Source organism: Protopterus annectens, chromosome 1.part0 (genome assembly GCF_019279795.1).
Source record: "Protopterus annectens isolate FY-2018-M chromosome 1.part0, PAN1.0, whole genome shotgun sequence".
Lineage (NCBI taxonomy): Eukaryota > Metazoa > Chordata > Ceratodontiformes > Protopteridae > Protopterus > Protopterus annectens.
Genome location: NC_056725.1, coordinates 496,580,178 through 496,598,055, shown reverse-complemented (window position 1 = coordinate 496,598,055; position 17,878 = coordinate 496,580,178). Strand labels below are relative to the sequence as shown.

Below are 17,878 nucleotides of genomic sequence, written 5' to 3'. Positions count from 1 at the left end.
ACCTAGCGTTCCTTTTTTGGAGGAGGAGGATAAGCAGAGTTTTGGGAGCTTTCATTTTGACGCTTAGGACTGACTGTCACTAACTGCAGAACACGAATTTTCTCTTCACTAACGCCTGTAAACTCATCAACAGGAAACGGTTATTTTGCACAACATACAATGGAGAATGTAGGTCAAATTAAAAATAAAGAATGGCAAGTGCTATTTGAAACTTGGGTAGTTTCTGCATGTTATAGAACTATATACGAGCTTTCTGTCGAAGAAAAGAATTGCTGTACTATCACTAAAAGCTGCGGTCCCACCTTCTACTGGACCTCTCCCATATACCATGTAGGACAGCAGTTCTTCTCTGTAGTAGGTTCCGCCCTTCATCTTCTGCCGTTATAGCCCCTCCCGAAATGAAGCTGGAAATTGTCGGCCGTGGTGCAGTTTGCATGAGAAGGGTTGCCTGATCTATGACACTTGAGACTGAAGCAGGCCGCAACAATTCCCCCATACCACGGGTTGGTGGTGACTGCACACAGTAGTGCTCAGCAACATCACGGTAAGGGAGATTCAAGTTGTTTTTGCTGTTTACTTTAATCTTTCTCTTTCCCCATGTCATATTTGTAGATTCTTTATTAGTTAGCTTTCTGCCGGTGCCCTTGCAATCTGGCTTATTTCTTGCTAAAAGTGTTGCTTGAGCTGTAGTATTTCCCAGTATTTGTTTCTAGTTACTTAAGTTCTTTTACATTTGAAGTGTTTTTATATTCGTGGGTGACTTTGACCTCTCAATCTATATTTTCTATTTTACATACCGTTATGTAGCTGTCACTGTAACAGCCACAGCGTTTAATGTCAGATACTTGCGGTTATAAATACAACTGCAGTCCTGCATACCAGTTACCGAAGTGGAAAAATAGTACTGAAGTCAGGTTTGGTTCAGTGTGTCCTCTGGGTACTGCATTACGAAGTCTTCTGAAGAAAAAAAAATGAGATTGGTGGGTGAATTTTATTTTAAAGTTAAGTTTCAAGCAATACTTAGCTTGTCAGATAATCAGAATACTGGTTGTTGTCGCGGACAACACCCAGCTCAGACTCCCTCCCTGTTATTGGCAGGACTCTGCCTACTGCCTTCATTTAGCGGGCTTGGTGGGGGAGGGTAGTATCAAAACTCATCCGCATTTTGTGTATAAATGAGGTACCCTGACTACAGGTATGCAGTGGTAGCCTCATTCGCTCTTTGCTCTGGCTAGTATCATTGGAATAGTTAAGTGTTTTGATGTTAATGCCTTTTACTCGAGTCCTATCATAAGGTATTTAAGAAGTTTAACTGTCTTAATTCCACACGTAGCTTTCAACCTTCCATCTTCAAAATGAGGAACACCAGCCCTCATAACGTGAAACAAATGGGCAAAATGTAGCAGACATACTAATAGCATACTAATAGCTTACTAACACCTTCAACTAGGAAGGTCATAGGATGGTTAAAATACTCTCTCTGATTCAGTGGGGGTACCAGTCAGGAATGACACCAAAAAATGGAAAAGCGTTTCAAAAGTGATCTGTCCTTATGGACAATGCCATGGTTGTATGTACAGACTGGTATAACTAGTAAGTTCACTGAAAATGGAACCGTTCTTAGGCAGTGATTTGTCTGTCACTACCGTCAGTGCCTTGTTATGGCCAATGAATACGACGAGTAGCGCTAACTTGGATAACGTTGGTGAACTTTTTTCAGAGATCAAATAAAACTATTGCTGTTACATGTAGAAGGCACTGTCCTTAATACCTTGTTTGTTCATGCTCCTTAACTGTCTAGCATTTTGCAGACCGAAAAAAGCCAATATTTGGGCTATTCCTCATAAAATATGTGGTTTCGGCAACTCGTTGAGGATTGAAGTCACTACATTTGTTTGCGTCTTTCGGCTTTTCCCGGTTAAGGCTCGCCACAGCGGAACTCCGGTCCGCTAATGATTGGCAGTAGATTTTTACGTGCTGGCTTGCCGGACCTAACGCACAACCTTCAACGAAGGAACACCCATTAACGCATGTCACCACACAGAACACGCTCTAACTGAGAATCGAACCGGCAACGTCTAACCGTACTAACTGTACGGTGACAACGCTACCGTAGCACAACCACCGCAGTCAATAGGATTGATGTCACTAAATAAGACAGACTGTTATTCAGTCGTCGACAGTTATTCAGTTTCAGACTTCATATTTTTAAGAAAATGCTTGTTAGTATAAAACATGTTATTCTGTCAACTTTCTGAGTTTAAAGAGCAGTACTTAAAATCTGTCGCTGACTTTTGGGCCTTCACCCCATCCATTATTTTTTTTTTTTGGCTTTGTCCAGAATTCTTGCACTTGAAGGTAAAAAGGTATGCCCGTGTTTCATAGACTTTTGGATTGTTATGATGAGGGTCCGGAAACCACACAAAATGCTCTTGACTCTCTCCTAGATATCAAAAACCAGTTGGTCCACTCCATACCAGAGTCTGCACAGTACAGACGTAGACAATCCAACTCCCTGCTGAAGTAAACCACACGTGGTTTCCTGGCTGTATTACTTTTTGCTGCGGATTTGCTGTCAAAATGTACAGTAAATTCATTGATAGCTATTCTTTTGTGCTTCACATAATCCTATGTAAAATTTGCTCTTAATAATTGGTGTTCCCTGGGAGGCTGGTTTAACTGTTCAAGAAGTGCTGGCTAGATTTATCGTGCTTTATTATACAAGTAGTTGCCCAGTTTTATTCACATAGGCATGACAGTTTTAATGCACCCACTTCACTAATCTGTTGCCCCCCCCCCCCCCCAGAACAAATGGAGATTCTTTCTTCTCCTGTCAGATCATCAGTTGTTATGTCTGCAGTTATTAAATACAGGAAATGCCCCTCCTTTGTAATAGCCTAGTATCTACCTATGAACCTATCTGCCCAAGGGCATTTATAAGCCTAGCCAGAGTGTATTTGGCTTCCGCCTCCCTATTAGATTAGCCTACTGTGCCTCTGTAAAGTAGGTCACAGAGGGTACCCTTTTAAGATTAGTTTACTGTGCCTCTGTCTAGCAGGGACACAGAAGAGATCCCAGGGGTGAATTTGCGATTTCCCATCCACGTGTCCAGATTTCGCTTGAAGAGGGTCAGCAAGGGGCTATGTCTAACATGAATTGGGATTCTATTCCAGAGTGAGGGGAGCCTCTGGGAAATGAATTTGTCCCTCCAGCATGTCCTATTTATTTTTGTGCTGAGGTTTAGGTCCCTGGAGAGTGTAGCTCTTAGGGACTTGGATTTTTTGAGGTGGAGCATGTCCATTAATTCTGGGTTTGACATGGCTTTGTACGTCAGGCATAGATCGCCTCTGAGTAGGCAGTAAGCAACTGATTAGAGCTGGAGTTTCTTTAGTCAAGCTGCATAGGACATCTGTTTGTAGCCCATGATCCTCTTGGTGAGGTACTTTTGGGGTCTTTCCAGTTGCTGCAGGTGTCGGGTAAGGTACATCCCAAAAGGGGCATTGTATTCAATTATGGGCCTGATGAGTGACGAGTAGAGTGGCACAATGACCTCTCTTGATCTAGATGCGAACCCTTTCGTGATAAGGTGAGCTATATAGAAGGTCTTTCTAACCACTTTGGCAATGTGAATATCAAAGGAGAGATTACTATCTAGGTTGGTCCCCAGATCTCTAATTACTTTTTCCATACTTAATGGATTACCACTTATGTGGTAATTTGTGGGCACCTTGTTTTTCCCAAAGGGGATGACTATGCACTTTTTAGCATTTAGCTTGAGGCCGTGGCTCTGGCACCAAGCATCCGTCTCTGTGAGACCCTTTTGGAGGATGCTTGTGTCAGCTGGAGATTCAATTATGGTCCCCAGTTTGCAGTCATCTGCGAACTTTCTCAGCCATAATCCCCCCGTGTTAGCCTGAACCTCAGAGAAGTATATACTGAACAAGAGAGGTCCCAAAACTGAGCCCTGTGGGACGCCACTTGTAACTGGTTTGGATTCGGACATGGCACCTGCGATTCTGACCATGTGGGTTCTGTCTCTGAGCCAGTTTGCAACCCATCTTGTGATATAGGGGTTGATATTTAAGCTGGTAAGCTTATTTATGATGCCCGAGTGGGGTATTGTGTCGAAGGCTTTTGCGAGGTCCAGGTAGGCTGTGTGGACTACCTTGCCCTCATCTATGGCTTTGGTAACTGTTTCAAAGAAATCAACTAGGTTTAAGAGGCAAGATCTGCCCTTAACAAAGCCGAATTGGGTAGGGTCCAGTGTCTGGAGGCTCCCAATGTCTTTGTTTATGAGTTCCATGATAATACGCTCCATAGCTTTACAGACCAGACTAGTCAGGCTTATGGAGTGATAGTTTCCGGGATCCGTTGTGGCACCACCTTTGTGGAGTGGGACCAATGTACCTGTACGCCATTCTTTGGGTACATATCCTGTAGTAAGGCTAAGTTTGAACAGTGACTTAATGTGAGGGTTCAGTTCTTCTTGGAGCTCGTGTAAGACACAGCCTGGGACACCGTCCGGTCCCATAGATGCTGTGTTTTTTGCTTTGGAGAGGGCAGCTTTCACCTGTGCATCTGTGATGTCAGGGAGGTTACATTCAGTTGGGATAGGCATTTGCTCCTTTGGGGGGGAAGGGGGGGAGAAGTTTGTGCTGAATCTGTCTGCCAGGATGTTGGCTATGTCTGTAGTTTCGGTATATTTTGTACCGTTATGCAACAATTCAGAGCATATCTGGGAGTTTCCGCCCATGTTCTCGACATAACTAAAGAAGACCTTGTGATTATCTTTAGTGTCTAGGGCAATTTTTCTTTCGAAGCTGGCCTTTGATTATTTTATGAGGGATCGAAGTTTCTTGCTAATACTGATCAGAGATGCCTTCCCTTTTTGGGATTTTGCTCTGTCATGTAGTAGCTTCCTCCTTCTGTTGTATAGCTTATTTATGGCTGGGGTCCACCAGACCGGTCTCCTGTTTTTGGAGGAGTGAGTCTTGGTTTTATTTTGGATAGCACGATCCATGCATTCCTGCAGGTGCTCATAGAATGCATTTGTAAAGGATTCTGCGGATTGGGCTGTATTATCCTTTGGCCCAGGGGCTTTGAAGGATTCCACCTCAGTCTTGAGAAGTGCAAAGTTGGCTTTTGAGAAATTCTTTACAGTGATTTCCTTGGCTGGGGGTGGGGACGGGCTATGGATGTTCAGGGAAATTTGTTTATGGTCTGATCTTACCAATGAGGGGTTTACCTCTGGTGTGGAACATAGTCCCCATGTTGGTCCAATATGTTGTTCCCTCTTGTGGGAGTGGTGACCAGTTGTTCCATTGCATTAGAGTTTATAAATTCAAGGAAATGTTAGGTGAGGGTGTTTGGGCTTGTGTAGTTTTCCCATTCAATGCTTGGGTAGTTGAAGTCACCCAGTAACTTAGTGTTTGGAGAGACCTTCATATTCTCCAGTGTTATCAGGAATGCCAAGTGGGGTTCCTGTAATAGGGAGGATGTTCTGTAGCAGGCTACAAACTGAGAGGCAGTTTTGCCCGCTGTTAGTTGCACATGGATGGTTTCCGATGCTTCGTGCAGTGCCACTAACCTGGAGGTGTAGGTATCTTTGATGAATATAGATACTCCCCCTCCTTTTGTGCTTTGGTCCGAATTTTGGGGCCGAAACGTATGGTATGAGTTATAACCTGGTAGTGCTGGGGTGCTCTCGGGAGCCTTGAACCAGGTTTCTGTTACTGCACAGACATCGATTTTCTCCATACTGAGGAGAGCCTCGAGTGCATGCATCTTGAGGTTTAGACTTCTGGCATTGAGTAACATAGTTTTTTTATCCTTGGGTTGTCTATGGAGGTGGGTTTGTCCTTTGAGCCTTGCCTAAAAAAGGCACTATAGCGGTGGCAAGAGCCTTGGCCAGTATACGAAAGCCTAAGTGTGACAGGTGCAAGCTGTCCCTAGCGAAGCAACATGGCTTGTCGAGCATGTCATCCCAGGCTGACAGACACTGGATCCCCTTTGAATGACACCAATACTTTAGCCAATTGTTGAAACTGATCATTTTGTCTTTATACTGTGGTATCATTCTTGGTGAGGGCAAGATGCTACTCAAGGTCAGGGTCATACCAGCCTGGGCTACATGGTCAGAGAGCTCCTCTGTCTCTTTTCATGTAGTCCAGGGAGGTACGTCTCAGGTCATTCACACCGGCATGGACAATAATGGAGTCATACTTGTACTTGCTTTGGAGAGACCTGAGTGCTTGCGTTATGTGGCAGATCCTGGCACCCGACAGGCAGCTTACAGTGACCTTCTCCTTGTTCAGTCTGGTGAGCGGGACGTCAGTGTGCCAGACAATAGAGTCCCCTGTAACAAGTGTATTTGGTGTGTTTGGCCTTAAGGGCTGTGACTGTGAGGCACACTGATTTTGTGAGAGATGTGATTTGTGGGTATTGTTGAGGGGTGGCTGTTTCTTGGATATCTGCTTAGGAGGTCTTTGCTGTTTAGGCAGATTTTTATTTAGAGCCTCCGAGTATGTTTTTGTGTGTTTATGTGCTGGGTATGCAGATGCAATAGGTCTGTGTGAGACTGGATTTGTGGTGTGGATGGTTACTTTTTCCTCCTGACTGACTGTGCCAGTCTTGGGTTGAGAGAGCTCTGCCTCCAGTTTGGCTGTGTAACTGCATCTCTCTCATGTATTAGAGTTTGTTGGAAGGAGGAGAGGGTTGTCTGTGTACATAAGGCAATTGTAACATTGCCTCAAAATTCCCAGATTCACCAGCTGGACTGGAGAGTAACATTGAAACTGACCCTTGGACATACCAGATTAGTATAGGGAACTGTTTGTTTTTTTACTGATCAGATTAGGGAAGGGAACTGATTTTTCACTTGATCAGGAAGGACCAATCGGGAGCCTAATACTTATTAGAAGTCAAGGAGGGTGTAGTGCTTTAGTTAGTTAGTGTTTCATTATAAGAGCTGAGCAAGTGCAGGGCTTTAGAAAGAGAATAGAGTGATTACTTTGAGAGTTTGAACAGTTCTAAGGGAAAAAGTGAAGAGCAGACTTTGTGGAGCCTGGAATAGTTTTAAACCTGTTTAGGCGGCGCTGCCCGACGCTGCTCAGTGTGCAAAACCGCTCAGAAAGAGAGTTGTATGGTTTTAAGAGAAAGAGATCAAGGAGTTTAGAATTGACCCAAAATGGCCAATAAAACTACAGCTTCTAAGTAGTAACCACTCCTCCAGGGACAGGCAGGCTGTTCAGTGTTAACCACTCCCACTGGTGAACACAGAGACCTCCCTTTAGCCCAAGCAAGCACTGGCCTTCTAGAAACTTCCAAACAGTTCAGAACAGCAAATCTGTAACTGAACTTTCTTAACTTTCAGAAAGTGGGGAAAAAAGCAAGATTTTTTTTGTTTTGTTTTTCTTTTTGTTGTAGTTTAAAGGTAGCAGAGATACACAAGCAGCAAAATAATCACAACAGTGCAATAAATGACCCCACACTTGAGTGCTAGGCCAAAATCAGGTAAAATGCGGTTTTTAGAGAAAAAAACGATTTTAAATTAAGTGCAACACAGGAAATGCAGTAAACAGGCTCTAGATGTGTTCCAAGTACTGTTACTGTTACAGATATAAACTTTAGCAAGCCGGAAAATGCCTAAAAATAGGCGGCAAAGCAGTAAAACTTAACAAAATCAGAAGAAAATGTCTCAGCAGGAGTAATTTAAACACTTTTTCTATTGCCCCCCCCCCAATTCATTGTTAAAAATACAGTTAAACTTTCTGTCTCCTCTTGAATTGTCATATTTTCACATACCTTTGTACATAAGGTGAATAACAGGACATGTGATGTGTTCCCAGTCCATTTTTAATCAGAGCTGCTCAGCATTTGGCAATGAGTTTGAGGAATTTTGTTTGCAACTGGAGCTATGCTTGGCAAGAAAAACAATTTAAATATTTTTTTGCACTTTTACTGCTTGTTTTCACTGCATTATTGAAGATTTCTGTACTTTTTTTTTTTTTTTCATGCGCTTGTGTAGAGTTTTAAGTTGCATTTTTCAACTGCTGTTGTGTAATTGTAGTGCTCTAAATACATTTTGTCTGTTGTTGCCAGTAATTTTGTGCATCTGTTTTGTGGTTTTCTAACACTTGAGCTCGAAGCCAGTCAATTTTACATTTAAGAGGGTTACAAATCTGCACTGTTACGGCAGGAGAGGGCTGATTTCACCTATCTGAACTGTGAATGGCTGGTGGAAAGCTTATTGTGTGCTTACTTGAGTGTACTGAGGGCAAACCTAGTTTAAAAGTTGCCTTTCCGCTTGTATACAAGCCTTACATTAGTGGGACACTTCACACTACAGTGCCTTGTGTAGTTGCAAGCACCTAGAAGTTGTATTTGTCCCTAAAAGAACTGTTTTGGAAATTTTCCACAGTCCTTTGCAAACCAGTTGCTCCTTGAGTAGCATCGCTGCATTAGCTGGCTGTAGATTGCACTACTTAAAGCAGCCAGACCTCCTCCAGTTGCAGAAACCCCCCATTCTGTTTTTTTGTAAAATGCATATTAAGGACCAGTAACCGTAGATAGGCACTTTCCTGCTGTCTTTGTAGCCAGCTTGGTGGGCATGGGCATCCTGAGGCACTGCAGCAGTTGCCTCATTCATGTTCACTGACAACCACATACTGTGAGAGATGTAGTCACACACTATCACTGAAGGCAAAACTGTCTTGCATACAGATGCAACAAATGTCAGGTTGTCAGTGACACATGCACAATACTCACCACACAACACTTAGACTCACATATACACAGGTGCTCAAATGTAAGTTACCCAAACCTCACAGGCGTCCCAGTGGTCATAGGAGACTCCATGGTGAGATGCACTGATGTCCTTCTCACCAGGCTGAATAAGGAAGTGGTCACAATTAGATGCCTGTAAGGGGCCAGGATTCTTCATATTATGCAAACACTTGGGTCACTAAACCACAAGTATCAGTATGACTCGGTCATAATTCATGTGGGCGTAAATGACCCGAGATGTTCCTCCCTGCACTACATGAAGAGAGAGAAATGATTGAGCTCTCAAAATATGTGTCACAGGCTGGTATGAGCTTAGCTTTGAGCGGCATTCTACCTTCTCCAAGGATGATGCCACAATGCCAACAGAAAATGATTGAGTTTAATAATTGGCTTAGCTACTGGTGTCACTCCAAGGAGGTCTAATATTTATCAATCTGCGAGCACATAATTGAGAGGCTACATTGCTTTGCCAGAGATGGTCTGCACCTGTTGCCATTAGGCTTTTTTCTTTTCCGCACCAGTAGTGCCTTTTCTAGGTATTACCAAACAGATACACTTACCAACATAGCTAAATCTACTCATGATAAGCTAAAGGTACTGCTGCTTAATGGTGGGAGTGTCAACAAAAAATACAGTCCTCACATTGGAGAATGTTAATGTCTGTGCAGTTACTGAAACATGGTTCAAAGCTGCAGAAAGCATCCCAGCAGTGCAATGTTATAATGCCTTCCATACATTTGAGCTGCTTACTGCACATGAAAGGACAAAAGGTTGAGGTGTATTAATTTACATAAAAGATAACCGTACCTCAGGACTGGTCAAACACTATGACACACTTGAGCAATTCCATGTCCAGCTAACCATAGGTAAAATCCCTTACCTTATACTTGATAGCTACAGTTCCACCACCATGACCAAGGAAACCCATACCTGAACATATTAGAATTTCTTACCATTCAGCCCAACACCATACTCATTTTCAACTACCCATCCATTAACTGGGAAGCTTGCACTACTAGCATGCAGGCAGTAAGATTTCTAGACATTGTCAATGCAAATACCCTTGAACAACTAGTCTGCAGTCCTAGTAGGAGTACAAATATCCTAGATCTAGTGCTCACAAACGTGAGGAAGCTTTGCACCCCCCCCCCCCCCCCACAAGTGTAATGTGCTCACTGGTTAGATCATATCACAAAGTAGTCTGCTTTGAAATAAATATAAAATTAGAACCCCTATCTAACCCCAGAACCTTTAACCTTAGAAAAGTAATTAACCATCTCCAAGTATGCAACAGCATAGCTAGTTACCATTCTCCACCAAACCCATAAAATAAGGAGGCCTATGAGAAGGTGTACACAAAAGCTCTGCACAGCCATATGAACCGCTGCACAGAAACAGCAGTTGTTGTTTTGTCTTTCGGCTTTTCCCAGTTAGGGGTCGCCACAGCGGAACTCCGGTCCGCTAATGATTGGCAATAGATTTTCACGAACGTCGAGGTGCCAGCTCGACGTCCAACATTCAGTGAAGGCACGCCCATTTACGCATGTCTTTCAAAATGCCACTCAACCGCGGGGAGGACATGCAGACTCCACACAGAAGGCACTCCCCGCACTCCAGCCGAGAATCTAACGGGAGAACCTCTTGCTGTGAGGCAACAACACTACTGCTGCACCACCGCGGCATCTACCAGACCAAAATAAATCTAGGTTAAACTGAAAAAGCAAGCCACCTTGGTGGACCCCTGGTATAAATAGCTTTTACAACAAAACAAAGATAATCCTATCCGGAAGTAGTAGAGGACATGCACAGGAGGGCAACAAATTTTCATTAGTTTAAACAAGCAAATCAGGGGACTAGTCAAGTCATCAAAAGGCAGCTTTGAGGCAAAAATATCTTCCCAAGCAAAGGATAATCAGAAGGCATTTTTCAGTTATGTTCACAGTCTCAAGTGCACTACCCACCAATGTGCGGAGTTAGTTGTAGACGGAACCACGTATACCCAGGGAGAAAATATTGCAAATCTGCTGACTAATAAATTCAGCTTGAATATCACCCCTCATCACCTCCAACTACCCCCCTCAAGAAATATCCCCCACCAATTCTTCATCAGTTATCACAAAAGAACAGGTCATCACTGTGCTCTCTAAAGTGAAAAACTAACTTAGCCTCGTTGGGTCCTGATGATATCACAGGATGCCTCTTCAAGAGCATGAAACATGGCCTTTCAGGCCCACTAGGATCTCTATTTAATCACAGCCTCCTGGCAAGCTTTGTACCTGGGAAGTGGAGGACCGCAATGGTCATTCCTCTGCATAGAGGGGACCATCAACAAACCCAGGAAATTATAGACCCATAAGTTCTACTAGTCTCATATGCAAGGCAATGGAAAGCACAATCGTGGAGCTGATAAACCGTGGCATAGGTTCATAGGTAGGTACTAGGCTATTGGCCCTAGGGCCTATATAAGCCTAGCCAAAGGTACCCTGGCTTACACCACCCAAGAAAATTATTTTCCTGTGCCACTGTCGAGCAGAGTCACAGAAGTGATCCCCTGGGTGAATTTCCTATCTCCCATCCAATCATCAAGATTTTTCTTGAACGGTGCTAATGAGGAGCTTTGTTTGATATAGATAGGTAGTTTGTTCCAGAGTATGGGAAGTCCCTGGGACAGGAATCTATCCCTCCAGCATGTTCTGTTTATTGTGGTGACGAGGTTTAGGTCCCTAGAGCGTATAGCTCGTAGGGATTGGGATTTCTTTAAGTGGAGCATGTCTAAAAGCTCTGGGTTTGACATAGCTTTGTGTGTTAGGCAGAGATCGCCTCTCAGTAGGCGATATGCAACAGAGTAAAGCTGCAGTTTTTTGAGACGGTCTGCATAGGGCATCTCTTTGAGGCCGGTAATCCTCTTTGTGAGGTATTTCTGCGGCCTTTCCAGTTGTTGTAGATGTCTTGTGAGGTACATCCCAAAAGGGGCATTGTACTCTATAATGGGTCTAATGAGTGATGAGTAGAGGGGAACAATGACCTCTTTTTTTTTTCCTGGATGAGAAACCTTTTGTGATGAGGTGTGCCACACAGAAGGATTTCCTGACTACTGTCCACCTGTGTCCCATGGTCTCTTATCACACTTTCGGTGTTAAGTAGACTACCACCTATGTGGTAGTTTATGGGTACTGAGTTTTTGCCAAAAGGAATGACAATGCACTTTTTGGCATTGAGCTTGAGGCCATGGCTTTGACATCAGGCATCTGTCTCAGCAAGGCCCTTTTGTAGGATGTCCACATCTTTTGGAGTTTTGATTATGGCTCCTAGTTTGCAGTCATCTGCGAACTTCGTTAGCCAAAGACCTTCTGTGTTGGCCTGTACTTCAGAGAAGTAGATACCAAACAGGAGAGGACCCAGGACTGAACCCTGTGGTACTCCACTTGTCACTGGTCTGAAGCTGGATTTGGAGTCTGCTACTTTCACAGTGTGGGTTCTGTCAGTGAGCCAGTTGGCAACCCATCTTGTGACATAGACTCACTAAACTAGGTATAAATCCCTATCTATAATTCCAGAGTGGGGGATGGTGTCAAAAGCCTTGGCGACATCTAGATAGGCTGTGTGAACCACCTTAACAGCTTTGGTGACTGTTTCAAATAAGTCTATCAGGTTTAGGAGACATGATCTGCCTTTTACAAACCCGAACTGGGTGGGGTCCTGAGTTTGGAGATTACCAATGTCATTGTTTATAAGTTCCATGATGATACGCTCCATAGCCTTGCAGACTAGGCTCGTTAGGCTAATGGGGCGGTAGTTTCCGGGGTCTGTGGTGGCTCCCCCTTTGTGGAGTGGGATAACTGTCGTTGTGCACCATTCAGTGGGCACATAGCCTGAGGTGAGGCTATGATTGAACATAGTACTTAGGTGGGGTGCCAGTTCGTTCTGTAGTTCATGTAGAACACAGCCTGGGATGTCGTCGGGTCCCATGGATGCTGTGTTCTTGGCTTTGGATAGTGTGTTTTTTTTTTTTTTTACCTGTGCAGCCGTGATTACAGGAACTTTGCATTCTTCTGGTATAGAGATGGGCCCTTTCGGGGATGATAGGTTCAGTGCTAACTTTACCCCTCTATCTGCCAGGATGGTGGCAATATCCGTTGGTTCTGTATATTTAGTGCCATTGTGCTGTAACTCAGAGCAGATCTGAGTGTTGCCATTGAGATTCTTGACATAGCTATAGAATGCTTTGTGGTTGTCTTTAGAGTCAGTGGCGATTTTGTTTTCATAACTAGCTTTGGAGGATTTTATGAGGGATCTCAGCTTCTTACTGAAGCTGACCAGGGAGTTTCTCCAATCATGGGATTTTACTCTGTTGCAAAAAAAAAAAAAAAAAGTTTCTTTCTTCTGTTGTAGAGTTTGTTTATGGCAGGGGACCACCAGATTGGCTTCCTTTTTTTGGAGGATAGCATCTTGGTTCTGTTAGGGATTGCATGGTCCATGCACTCATGTAAGTGCTTATAAAGTGCATTTGGACCCAACCTAGTTCGACTTCATCAAAGGCAGGTCATGCCTGCTTAATCTGGTGGAATTCTTGGAGAAAGTCACCAAAGCCATGGATGAAGGTAAAATGGTCCATACTGCCTCACTTGACCTGACTAATGTGTTTGACATTAACTCCCACTCTGGTATTGTAGCTAAACTCATAAAATTGGGTATAAATCTGTACAGATGTATAGCCAGTTGGCTGATGGACAGGGCACGTTGTTAGACTGGCCTCTTGCTGGATCTGGATTATCCCAATTACTAGTGGAGCACCACAGGGGTCAGTACTGGGACCTCTCCTGTTTGTAATACACTTCTCTGAAGTCAAGGCTAATGTAGATACCCTTTGGCTGAACAGGTTTTCCGATGACTGCAAGTTGGTGACAATCACTGACTCCCCAATGACTTGGAAATCCTACAGAAAGGTTTGATTCGGACAAGTAATTATTGCATTAAAACTATATCCTTTGGAAAATTGAATACCTCCACAAATTACAACATTAATAGGACACTCCTAAGAGTAGACCAATATGTGAGAGATCTAGGTACATAGGTAGCTAGTAATGTGAACTTTGAAAACTATATGCCCACATTGATGAGGAAGGCCTTCTATGTGGCACAGCTTACAAGTAGGGACATCACATGCCGATCTAGGAAGATTATAGTCTCACTCTACTAGGCCCCCATCAAACCAATAATTGAGTACAATGCACATTTTGCCATGTACCTGACCAGGCACTTGCAAGAAATGGAGCAGTCTCAGAGGTTTCTTGTATTTAAAAAAAAAAAAAAAAAAAAAAAAAAATACAGGGTGTAAAAATGTCCTGTGTAGATTGCCTAAAAGCCCTATCTTTACTCTGACTCCTACCAACTGTTAAGGGGTGATCTGTGTCTAACCTACAAGGCATTCCCAAATCTGGTCATGATGGAACTGTTACACATTCACAAAACAAACAGCATGAGGATTACCTGAACCAAAGATCTAAACCTGGCCTGTGACGTAAGCAAAACATGCTGGAGGGACACGCGTGCCTGAGATTACCCCTTCTCTGGAAAAGGATGCCTGTTCACATGAAGCCGAGCTGTTCCATGACCATCTTCAAGTACATTTTGGACCAATGGATGGGGAATGGTAAATTCACTCCTGGAATGATATCTATTTCCCTTATGAGCAGGGGCAGTGTGTAAAGGCAGCATCACAATCCAAAGCCATCCAGTAGCCCTTAGGTTTCGAAAATGTGGCTAAATCAGGTAATGGCTAGTCTTGTAAGGGCTCTTGAGCCTTTAGCGTAGTATTCTCCTCTTAAATCTATGAACCTGTTAAAGGCTCTCTTACATCTTTTGAAGTAAAAAAAATGGTAGGATGTTGACTTTCACTTCAGCATTATGGTCAGAGCTAAATGTTTAGTTTTGTTTAACACGCTCTAACTCCAACAGATTTCAAAAACCTCCTATTATACTGTATAGTAGTTGTCTCTAGGAAAGTAATTAAAAAGAACTAGAAAATTGTGTGTGAAGCTTCCTTCTTTGGAGTTTTACAACCTTTTGTCATAAGTGTATGGCAAGGAGATTAGTTACCACTGTAATAAGGACCATAGACAAAAGAATACAAATTTTAGTCTAAAATATGAAAACACAAAAGTGGCAAGACTTCAGACAAATATGACATCAGGGTGAAAAATTCTCAAGCAGTTTATTTCTGGTACCCTTTTTTTAGTGTTCTGGGTCGTCCATTTTTTGGCTTATGGAGGGAATTTTAAAGAAGAACTAAAACTAGAATGTAGGATGATAATTAACTTTAGAACACTATAACCCAGGGGTATGAACATTGACAGCAATCTATAAAATATTTTGTATATAGTGTCTTAACATGGTACTTCTAACTTATGATGTTTAAAAATATTTTATTTATGGAATGTTCATAAAAATTTTATATTTAAAAGGGTATATTGCTTAAAAAAAAAAAAAAAAAAAAAAAGGAATTTGTCTTGTTTGTGGAAACCTATGCCTTTAAAAATTGGGAGAATGCTGTGTTAATTGTATATAATTCACTTAATTAGTTAGTGTGTCTGTAGAAGGGTGTATTCCTTGAAGGCGAAAAGCCGAGGTACCAGAAATAAAACTGCTTGAGAATTTTTCACCCTGATGTCGTGTTTATCTAAAGTCTTGCCATTTTTGTATTTTCTTATTGTAAGCATTGTGGAGTGGAAGTGGACGTTTTTTTTTTTTTTTTTTTTTGGTTTAAAATATGCCTGGCCATCTTTTAGATAATGCTCTTAATAAAGTTGATTTCTGTCAGGAAAATCTTGTTTTGGTTTTCAGGTGTATTATCTCATTTACAATTTCCTCCTGTGGTTTGATGTATTTTTCTATATTTGCTGAGTAGTCTAGCCCATTGTTTATAACATCAGTTACACTTAAATGTGAAGCTTACAAGTTCCATTTCATGTAAAAAAAAAAAAAAAAAATATATATATATATTTGTTCAACAAATTTTTTTTTTAAAATAACTTTGGATTCAACTGTAAAATGTTGGATATTGTCCCACTTAGTGGTGAAAGCAAAAAATGCTGACAGTTGTTTGCAAAAGTATTGGTTCTTGTGTATTTTGTAGTTGCTTTAGCATACATTGTGCTAGTGCTACTCCTTACATGGTCTATAAAGGACTGACCTTTTTGTTTTGGATCCTTTAGTATATACACCATTTCCAGGGACATAAAAACACCACATTGTTTGCCCAAATTGTTTTAAGTGTGATTACCTTGAGATACTGTGGCCTTGGATCCTTGATTTTGGTATATTTAAAGTGTGTGGTTGTTAAGCATCCAGACATATCCCATGACAACAGTTAATATTCCTTTTGCTTATGTAGCATTTTTATTTTGATGTTTTGTCCAAACATGCTTGTAGTCACTGAGTGCAGTATATGGGCATTCAGTCTTTCTGAATGTGATGATATGTAGTTTTCCAAAGGGTCAGGAGTAATTTTTGTGGATTGTAGATGTAGAGTTCATTCTAGGTGTGAACAGGCTGGACCATTCATTCCTTCAGTCATTTACCGATGGCGAATTTTATGTAGTTCAGGTCTCAGTGTGAGGCAGATAAATTAACTTTGATCTTTGATAGAACACCAAGCTGTCGCAGGGCACTTGTTTGTGTGTCTCTGTGTGTGCAGTCTCACAGATGTAAGAACAGTTTTTAATACTGGATCACTAATTCACCTACAGCATGTATTTAAGATGCGTAGGAAAACTGAAGCACTTAGCACAGGGAGGAATGCAGACCATATACTGGAGACACCACGGTTGATAACCAAACTGGAGACCCAAGCACTGTGTGTAGTTTTCATACTAACTAGGGGAAGTTTGGCCAGGACATGTGGGAACTTCCCCTTCTGTTATGGACACAACAAAAATATATGACTGTAGAGGTTTATGGCCTGGGGTTGGAAATGTGGGTAATTTTGAAAATGGAAAACGAAAAAGTTTTATTATATAATAGGCAATTGAAAACATGTTCTTTTGTGGAAAGAATGACCATTTGATTAGTAACTGTGATAAAAAATGTTTTTATCTGTGGTAAGCCAGAGCATGAAGCTAAGAAATGTGACGAACTGGGCAGGTATGGCTGGGTTCTTAAGAAAATACAGAAGTTTATTGAACATGAACAGACACAGGAATCTGTATGTGCTATAGAAAGTATAGTAGAAAAGGAACATGAAGAACAGATTACCATACGAGAAAATAAAGAAAAGAATAGTGGCTGACAAAAATGAAGGTGAGGAGGTGGTGCAAGATACAAGTGAAGAGGAACATGTAAACTGGTAAGTAGTGAGGGGAAAAAATAAATCTATAAGGAAGAGTGAAAGAGCGAAAAACGAAGTTTAAAAGTGTAATTGTGAAAGAAAATTTAAAGGCAAAGGAAAAGTGTAATTGTGAAAGAAAATTTAAAGGCAAAGGATAGTTGTGGAAGAGGAATATAATCTTACTTTAAAAGGAGGCTGAACATTTTAACAATAAATATTAATAGCGTAAAGAATATTTAAAAGAAAAATAAGCATATCAGAATGGTGTCCTTTTACTTGACATGCATATAATTATATTGGAACACACGAGTATTGACAGAAGAAGAAAGAATGCAAACAGAAAAACTGTTTAAGCAATAACCCATGCCTGGGTGTGGGTAATACTAGATTTACCCATGGTTGGTGTGGTTTGGTCACGAGGGCGAAGCCCGAGTGGCCAAAAACTGTGGGTAAATCAACATTACCCACACCCAGAAGTGGGTTATTGCTATTATACAATGACATTATTTAAGAAAAAAAAACTTACTTTTCTTAAATAATGGTATTGCATAATGCCTCCATGTTGCCCTTCCACAGCTGTCTGGTATTCTGTGGCAGTTCTGATGTACTGTGTATGCTTACGCAGTACATCAGAGCTGTGTGTGTGGAAACATTGGAGAAAGGAAGATCTCCGTTGCTTTTTTTAAGATGTCTCACTATGTTAAACTTGTTACAGCAACGGAGCTCTTCCGTTCTCCATTGCTACCAAAAACACAAAAAAATCAAGAC

At 41.9% G+C, this 17,878-nt stretch overlaps 1 protein-coding gene across 4 annotated transcripts in view; it reads left to right on the top strand.

Moving 5' to 3' along the window:
- The first annotated feature begins 203 nt into the window (after window positions 1–203).
- Window positions 204–17,878, top strand: part of CAPN11 (calpain 11) — a 1,381,576-nt gene continuing 1,363,901 nt past the window's right edge. For 2 of the 4 annotated variants that reach the window (XM_044060753.1, XM_044060742.1), the window contains exon 1: window positions 204–544. The gene's annotated coding sequence lies outside the window, so the exon portion shown is untranslated. The remainder of the gene's footprint in view (window positions 545–17,878) is intronic. The other 2 variants (XM_044060725.1, XM_044060733.1) reach the window with 2 other exon arrangements.